Source organism: Sorex araneus, chromosome X (assembly GCF_027595985.1).
Source record: "Sorex araneus isolate mSorAra2 chromosome X, mSorAra2.pri, whole genome shotgun sequence".
In the NCBI taxonomy this organism is placed as follows: Eukaryota; Metazoa; Chordata; class Mammalia; order Eulipotyphla; family Soricidae; genus Sorex; species Sorex araneus.
The window spans coordinates 278,988,104-278,997,013 of NC_073313.1; the positions used below are offsets into that span (position 1 = coordinate 278,988,104).

General features: G+C 45.0%; 1 pseudogene; it reads right to left on the bottom strand.

Annotated features, from left to right (window-relative positions):
- Nucleotides 1–8,176: 8,176 nt before the first annotated feature.
- Nucleotides 8,177–8,275, bottom strand: LOC129400640 (small nucleolar RNA SNORA70; annotated as a pseudogene).
- Between the last annotated feature and the right edge of the window lie 635 nt (nt 8,276–8,910).

An 8,910-nucleotide genomic window follows, 5' to 3' on the forward strand; every position in this document is an offset into this window, starting at 1 on the left:
TTGTCCACGTGTAAGACAAGCACCATAACATCTGTACTATCTCTCCGGATCTTTAATATCTTTTAAGTTGAAGGCAATTAGATCCTGGGAGTTTAGCACAAAAATGCCTTGTCTCTTTACTTGTCTCATATTTCACATGCGATCCATCAGAAAATCATGTTCGTTTATATCTTCAAAATATATCCAAGGGACCAGAGAGCCTACTTCAGTAGTGAATCACTTGTCTTATATGTGTTGAATTGTTTTAATGGCAAAAGGAATCAAAAGGTGAATAATACGGGTAATACTCTGTAATATGAAAATTATGTTGAATTCAAGTTCCAATGTTTATAAATAACATTTATGACCCTGGGTTTGAGTGCCAGCATATTATACAAACAAAAAACTAATTAAACAAACCCACAGTCTCCACCAGTGGTGGAGAATGGACATTGGTAGAGGGAGGGGTGCTCGAACATTGTATGAGGGAAACACAAGTATGAAAATGTGTAAATCTGTTACTGTACCCTCATGGTGACTCACTAATTAATAAATAAATTAATTCAAAAAATAGAAAAAAAAACCCAGTCTGTCTGTCTGTCTGTCTGTCTGTCTGTCTCTCTCTCTCTCTCTCTCTCTCTCTCTCTCTCTCTCTCTCTCTCTCTCTCACACACACACACACACACACACACACACATACACACACTCTCAAGAATACTTGGGTCAGGGAAATTAATGTCCAGAAGGCAAACTTTATCTGTTAAACCTTGAGTTCAAATGTCAAATGTCTAGAAGGCAAGCGTTGCATGTTAAATCTTTTTTTTAAAAAAAAATTTATTGAATCACTATGTGGAAAGTTGCAAAGCTTTCAGGCTTAAGTCTCAGTCATACAATGATCAAACACCCATCCCCTCACCAGTGCACATGTTCCACCACCAAGAACCCCAGTATAACCCCTCCTACACCCACCCCCTGCCTGTGTGGCTGATGATTTTCACTTTACTTTCTCTTTACTTTGATTACATTCAATATTTCAACAGAAAACTCACTATTATTATTTTGAATTTTCCCCCAACAATCAGATCTGCCGAAAAGGCATCATTTGATAATTTGTTTCCCATTGCTGAGAATGAAGAATATATGAGGTTTTGGATTTCTGGTGTTTTAGTAATTAAGTCCAGAGAAATTTCTGCCAGAAGTCGCGTCACTGCAAGCTCGTACTTCTGTTTAATGGGCTCTAAAAGATGGTGGTCACCACGCTGCCGCCAGGGAAAGAAAAGGCCAAGAGAGAAAAACCTTTCCCCCCCTCCTGGGGCGGCATGGGGCCGTAGCTTAGTTCACAGTCTAGAGGCATTTCTGCAAGAAGCCACTCTGGGTGCCAAAATGGGTTAGAAGACCTCTCGGATCATAGTCTTTAGGAGCAGAGGGTCCCTGTCTCACCAGCCCCATTGCTATCCACCTGGCCCCAACCACCTTCTTTCATCTGGACTACTGCAATGACCTTCCAGTTGCTCTTCCCAAAGCTTGCAGTGTCACCTTATTACTTCATGTCATTCCTTGCATGGAGCCTTCCAGTGACTTCCTTTCCAAAGCCGGCCCTCATTCTTATCAGTCACCTCTCCAGTCTCATTCCGTCCTATTTTTCACATAGTCTACTCCAGGCACACTACCTTCTTGCTCTTCCTCAAATACTCCAGGACGTCTATTTTAGGATCTTGGTGCTTGCTGTCCACTGCTGTACTGCCCCATGGTTTCCCAAGGCTTGTCTTCACACTGTCTTTAGAGATTAGGGGCTTTCTTTTCAAAAGACCCTCTAGAGTCTTGTCCTCTATATTTTCAAATCCGGTTTATAGTTTAAATTTTCTTTCTTAGCATCTTTCATAGAGATAAATAAGTAATACTGTTGCTTGTCTTTAGTATTATTTTGTCCTGTTTTGTTTTGGTGCCATACTTTAGGATTGTGGGGATTAAACCTGGGTCTCCTACATGCAAATCATGTCATAAGCCGATTGAACTATGTCTCCAGTCCTACTTGTCTTCATTATTATCTACAGAAAAATGTAAGTTCATGAGGATTTTCATCTGTTTTATTCACTGCTGTATTTATAACATTAAAACAATGCTTTGCATACAGAGCAGAGTATTTGTGACTTCAGTGCATAAATAAAAACATGCTGCTCCAGGGCCTCTTCCTCAAAACTTCTGCAGACCATGCTGCTCTGGCTTCTCTTCTTCTGGGCCTTTGAACTTCTGTGATTATCCTTGCCATAGTGTAAATTCCACATTACAAAACAACATAGTTTGACAGACTTATTCTCCCCTGCAAAATGGAGCTCGATTTATTCATTCCATACCTCAGTATTTAACATATCATAACACAACTAATGTGCAGAATGTTTTTTTGTTTTTGTGTTTTGTTGTTGTTGTTTTGGGCCACACCCAGCAGTGTTCAGGGCTTACTCCTGGTTCTGCACTAAGGCTATACTACTGGGAGTTCTTGAGTGACCATATGGGTTCCCAGGGATCAAGCCCTAGTCAGCTGCATGCAAGGCAGGTGCCCTACCTGCTGTACTATCTCTCCGTCTCCTCAGAATAATTATTCAAGAATATTGATAGTGGAGTTAATGCCCAATTCAGTCAGCTTAATCCATGGCAGTACTACTATATTAAAAAAAGAATATTCATAAGAACATCTCCTTTTTAGTGGCTTGAAAACATCATTTTAATTTTTTAAATTTATTTTTAATTTTATTTTATTTTTATAAAGTAGTTAATAATATTTGTTCACATAGTGACAGTGCTACAGTTAACAATATTTGTTCACAATTAATATTCAAACACCAATCCCACCATTACACATTCCCACCACTATAATTTGGATATTTCTATCCCGAGCCCCAATCCCTGCCCCAATGCAGAACCAAAATAATTTATTTTGTATTGTTTGTTATGAATAAACTGCAGAAAATGCTCCAGAAAAATTTCCTTAGGGGAGAGTGTGTGAAGATTATTGTATTTCACCAGGGGCCATTAAGGCCTTCTATAAGAGATTACTAATATGTTGTTAAATTAAACCCCATCTGATGTGGTGCACTACTCTTGGAATATGAATGGTGTGAGGTCCAGGATTTTGACTGCCAGGACTGGGTCCCTTCGGGTGGGGAGGGGCCTTACCTGCCTGCTGCCAGGGTTGCCCCCAATGAAACAGCCTGGCGAGGGGTCCGGTGCCACGGCTATGGTGAGTGTTGTTTTTATAAAAGCATTCTTTTCAAGAAGATATTTGTCAGAAATCTGTTCAAATGGTTATTGATCCATAAATTGGGTTTGAATTTAAAAAACAAGCAAACATGAATTTAGGTTAAAAAACAAACAAACAGAATTAAGCTCACCCCTTCTTGAAGCTGCTCCCCTCATCTGGGTGTGATATTCCTTCCCTGTGCCCCTCTCTGCTGTTGCCTGCATCCCAACTCTGGGTGTGTGATCTCTCCTTGCTTTGTTTTGTTTTGCTTTGTGCCTACTCCTGGCTCTGTGCTGGAGGGAGTGTCACTCTTTGAGGTTATTCCTGGCGTTGCTTAGGAAAACATGCGGTTCTGGGAATGAAACCTGGGTCTCCTACATGCAAATTGTGTACCCAGTCCATTGAGCTGTCTCTCCAGTCTTATTTGTTTTCATTATTGTTCCCCCTACCCCAAACACACTTTATTTAAACACAGTGGTTACAAGATTGTTCACAAAGATTTGTTACAGGTATTCAGTATTCCAACCCCAATCCCACCACCACTGCCACCTTCCCTCCACAATTGTCTCTGTTTCCCAACTGCCCTCAAGCCTGTCCCTGAAGCAGACCAACAGAAATTTACTTTATATTGCTTGTTACCAATATATGGTGAATGGAGTGATTAAAAAAAGTTTCCTTAAAAGAAAATTAATGAAAGTTGTTGTATCTCATCATGGGGACATGTGCTCTAGGAAATCCAGAATCTTTAACTGAGGGGTACAGCTGGAGTTACATTTTTAACTGGGATATGTCTGAGAAATTTTTGTGGCTAGTTGATCTCTTTGGAGATTTATTTATGAGTCTCTGGAACAAGGCCGGTAGGTGAGCATACATGGTGCTGGAGGAGGTTCATGGGCCTATCCTCATTATTGTTGTTATAAGTTATTGGGGCCAGAGTGATGATAGCACAGTGGGCTGAATGCCTGCCTTACAAGTGGCTGACCCTGGGTCAATCCCCTGCATCCCATATACCCCCCAGAAACCGCCAGGAGTAACCCCTGAACATTGCCAGGTGTGGCCCCCTCTGAAGAAGTCCTTCTACAGGTGTTCTTCTGTTTGTCAAAGATGCAGCGAGCACTGGGTAGCCCATGTCCTTCTTTGGGGCATGCATTTTCTGTTGGCCATTCTAATGTTTCTCTCCCTCTCTGGAGAATCCCATATTCACATGTCACACTGTTTTACTTCAGAGGGAAAAAAAGAAAAGCCAGAATTATTCAGAATCATGCTTTGCTCAAGATTCTGCACCTACTAGGGAGGAGCTGTGGGTTTTATTGGGCCCCATCCCACGGAGTGTGACACGCAGGCCTCCTGGTCAGGCAGCCAGGTGCGGTGCTTTGCATGCTGTCCTACCGGCTGGCGGCTTACTTAGACAATACTGTAAGTCTCTGGTGTGTGGAGAAAATCTTTACTTTCATTTGTTTATTTGTAATCAGGACCTGTAAGATTGCTAATTGGCAAAGTGGAAAGGATTAATGATCTTTAATCATCCTTAGAATGAAAAATACCCTTATTGTTTTCCTGTCTCCGAATAACCTTGTTCCATCTGTGTCCAGGAAACAGTCACAAGTCAGCTAAGTAAAAATCTTTTAGTTGTTCTTTAAAAGCAAGTATTTCCTGGGAGATCATTGACTCCAGCCTGGCTGCTGCTGCCAGAGAGAGTGGCTGGTGGGGGCTGGGTGGTGACTCGGAATGAAGGAACCATGGCTTTGGAAGGAGGTTATGCAAGGGGGAAACTGGTTAAGCCCAGGGAATTTGGTACCCTGGTCCGAGGGCATTGCACATCTGGACTTGGATTCAACTCTGCATGCGATCATTTTGCATTCTCTTCTAAATGGTTTCCTGGAGATTTAAAGGTGCCTGTGATGTACTGAAGCATTATCTTCTTCAATTTGTTTATGTGAAAGTGAGACAGCAAGAGCTGAAGGGCCTTGCCTTAAGTAGCGACTGACTGGGATGAGAACCAGTCCAGGACTCTTATCACCAACTGTTTCTTTTAAATTACCAGCTTGCACCACGACTTCTTTCTTTATGCAATTGCATGCATAGGGAACTAGAAATGTTTTAGATCAGTGGTTTCAAGTTTTTTGGGGGGAGGAAAGCTTGAGCCACTCTCTGCAGTGCTGGGAGTCAGCGGGGATGACTCAAGACTCTGTGCTCAGGGATCACTCCTGTCAGTGATTGGGGGACCATATATGATGCCAGAGATCGAATTGGGATCAACTGTGTGCAAAGCAGGGGCTTTTAAACCAATACTCTCTGGCCCTCAATTTTTTTTTTTTTTTAAATACCTCTAGTCCAGACCATGGTTAAAAAAACCCACTATTGTTCAGATGTCAGTGATCTGGAAAAACTGCCTTATTCTCAGCCTGAAATAGATATAAAGAAATAGAAAACACTGACCTTGGGTGGAAGAGAGATAAGGCACCCGCCTGGCATTTTTTGGCTCCCAGATCTAATCCCCTCATCACTGGTGGTCCTTGAGCACCATCAGGGTTTTTTATGAGCACAGACCAGGAGCAGCCTGACCACCCCCAGATCTGGCTAAAAAACAAACAAAACCAAAATAAAACCCAAAAATCAACAACAACAACAACAAGAAAACACTGACTTTTGATTTCAAGATATTTCTAACCTATGTGTATGGGGGAGGCTGGAGCAATAGCGCGGCAGGTAGGGTGTTTGCCTTGCACGTGGCTGACCCAGGTTTGATTCCTCTGCCCCTCTCGGAGAGCCTAGCAAGCTACCGGTGGCCTATTATATATGCCAAAAACAGTAAAAGTCTCACAATGTAGACGTTACTGTTGCCAGCTCGAGCAAATTGATGTGTGTGTGTGTGTGGGGGGGGCGATTAACAAAGAAAATGCAAACAACCAAACATATTATAAAATGAAAAGTATCAGATTACAAAATAGGCAAGCTGAGAGTATATTCGTTAACTTGATTTTCTAAAAGCATCTAGAAGGCCAGTGTCGGGGTGCTGCTCAACTCTGAAGGAAGACCCAGGCTTCTTCTCTTAACTGATAAACGTCTCTATCTGCCCATCCTCCAGTTACAGTCACTTCACTCTCCTCCAGACTAGTCTAACAGTCTACTTAGATTTAAGTGGTCTGGATCTGGTAAAATCTATCACCTCAAAGTTCACTCCCCAGACCTGAGTATTTCTCCTCTCCGCACCTCCCGAGATTCCAGGCGCTGGCCAGGGGCCGCTGACGCCCAAGGCCCTCGGTGGTGCCCTCTGCTCTCTGCTCAGCGCCTGGGGAGTGGCTAAGGGTTTTTGCACGCTTGGTTTTGATTTTTTTGGTTGTGGGGCCACACCCAGTGACACTCCGGAGTGACCCCTGGCGGGGCTTTAAGAGCAGAACCACGCACAGTGTCCTGGGGGTCTGAATCGGGTCAGCGTCCAGCAAGGCAAGGGCGGCTGTGCCTGTTCCATTTCGCTCGCAAGCGGCTGAGGTCTGATCCCTCCCCGAGGGGCTTCCCTGCGCCACAATGGAGCCCACCAGTTTGGGAGCGCTGTTCCGTCAGACCTTCTCCGCATCCACAGCCCCCACCTTCACTTCCCTGTGCTGCAGGCTCCACTGAGGTTTGTTGTGGGTGCAGTGAGCAGGACAAAGACGGTGGGGCCTGTCGCTTCCCCTCTGTCTAACTTGCTTTCCCCGCCAGGAGGAGCCCGGTGTAGAAAGTGGGAGTCGGAATCCACCTGTCACTCCCCTTCTCTTATGTTCTTCTCTCCCCACTATGATCTGTGTAGGGTGGGGAAAGATAGAAAGAAAGACTTTGAAGGGTTGGGATGGGGGGATGCTGGGGATTTTGGTGGTGGAAAATGTGCACTGGTGAAAGGATGGGTGTTGATCATTGTGTGACCGAAACACAAACATGAAAGCTTTGCAGCTGTATCTCATGGTGATTCAATTAAAAAAATAATAATTCTTTCTTTTCTTCCCTCCTTCCTCCCTCCCTCCCTCCCTCATCTCCTCCCTCCCTCCCTCCTTCCTTCCTCCTTCCCTCCCTCCCTCCCTCCCTCCCCCTTCCTTCCTTCCTCCCTCCTCCTCCCTCCTTCCTTCCTCCTTCCCTCCCTCCCTCCCCCTTCCTTCCTTCCTCCCTCCTCCTCCCTCCCTCCCTCCCTCCCTCCCTCCCTCCCTCCCTCCCTCCCTCCCTCCCTCCCCTTCCTCCCTTCCTCCCTCCCCCTCTCTCTTTTCCTCCCTCCCTTCCTCCTTCCTTTCCTCCCTCCCTCCTTCCTTTCCTCCCTCCCTCTTTTCCTCCCTCCCTCCCTCCCTCCCTCCCTCCCTCCCTCCCTCCCTCCCTCCCTCCCTCCCTCCCTCCCTCCCTCCCTCCCTCTTTTCCTCCCTCCCTCCCTCCCTTCCTTCCTTCCTTCCTTCCTTCCTTCCTTCCTTCCTTCCTTCCTTCCTTCCTTCCTTCCTTCCTTCCTTCCTTCCTTCCTTCCTTCCTCTCTTTCTTTGTAGGAAGCAGGGTTTAGTTGGGTGTGATAGGGTGGGTTGGAGAGGGGTTCCTTAGAGTAGGCTGGGGAGCAGGGACCCAGGAGAAGCAGCACTGAGGCTCTTGGGAATGCAATGCAGGGTCCATCATTTGTCCAGAAGCCCCTGATGAGGGATATATTTGACTCCACAGCCCTTTGGGATGAACTGCCCTTCAGCTGTGTCTTCAGACTCAGCTGCATTACACTTGATGAAGCCCCACTTCTTGGATATGTGGATCTTCTGGCATCAGGGAGTTTGAACTTGGCCTGGAGCAGTCTTAACCCCGTGCCCCTTGTCCTGCAGTTTGGTGTGGACAGCATGAGGGTTGGCCGATGTGGACTCTGGCCACCACGTCCTGGGGCTTTCCAAAGGCATCCCCATACCTGTTTGGACCTTAACACTGGGGCCAGTCTGAGGGAAGATATGAATGTCCACTTCCCAGGACTGTCTCCAAGGTCCCTTAGGTTAACCTATCCAAGTCAGGGGCTGAGACTCCGCCAAACAGGCTGGGGGTGCAGCCATTGCACACCGGGCCCTGCAGTCCTTTCTCTTCTCTTCTTCTTTTTTTTCTAAAAGTATTTTATTTATTTTGTTTTTTGAGGCCATACTCAGCAGTGCTCAGAGCTTACTCCTGTCTCTGTGCTCATCACTCACTCCTGGCTCTGCACTCAGGGGTCACTCCTGGTGGGCTTGGAGAACCCTATGGGATGCCAGGGATTGCGCCCCAGTCCACCTTGCACAAGGCCAGCTTTTTAGCCTCTGTACTACTGCTCTGCTCCCCCCCTTCTTTTTTAAAAAATTTGAGATACAACTCTACCCTTTGAAAGTGGACACGTTAGTGGGCCTTACTATACTCTCCAAGAGGACTTAACACTAATTCCAAAATAATTCCGTCAAGCTCCCACCCCAACTCCAAAGTACAAACAAAATCTGAAGCAGTTATTCCCATTTCTCTTTCCCAAAGTCCTTAAAGCCAATGCATTTTTAAAAAATGGATTTATTGACTCTGCACATTTTATATATTTATATTTTATATAAAGTCATAATAAGTGGTCTTTAATGTTTGGTTTCTTTCACTTGCCTAACATTTACAGTTCTTTATCTGTTATGTTTTTCTTGATTTCCTTTTCTAAAAAAATTTTCCCTCGGTGCAATAATAATATTCATGCTTGTCTC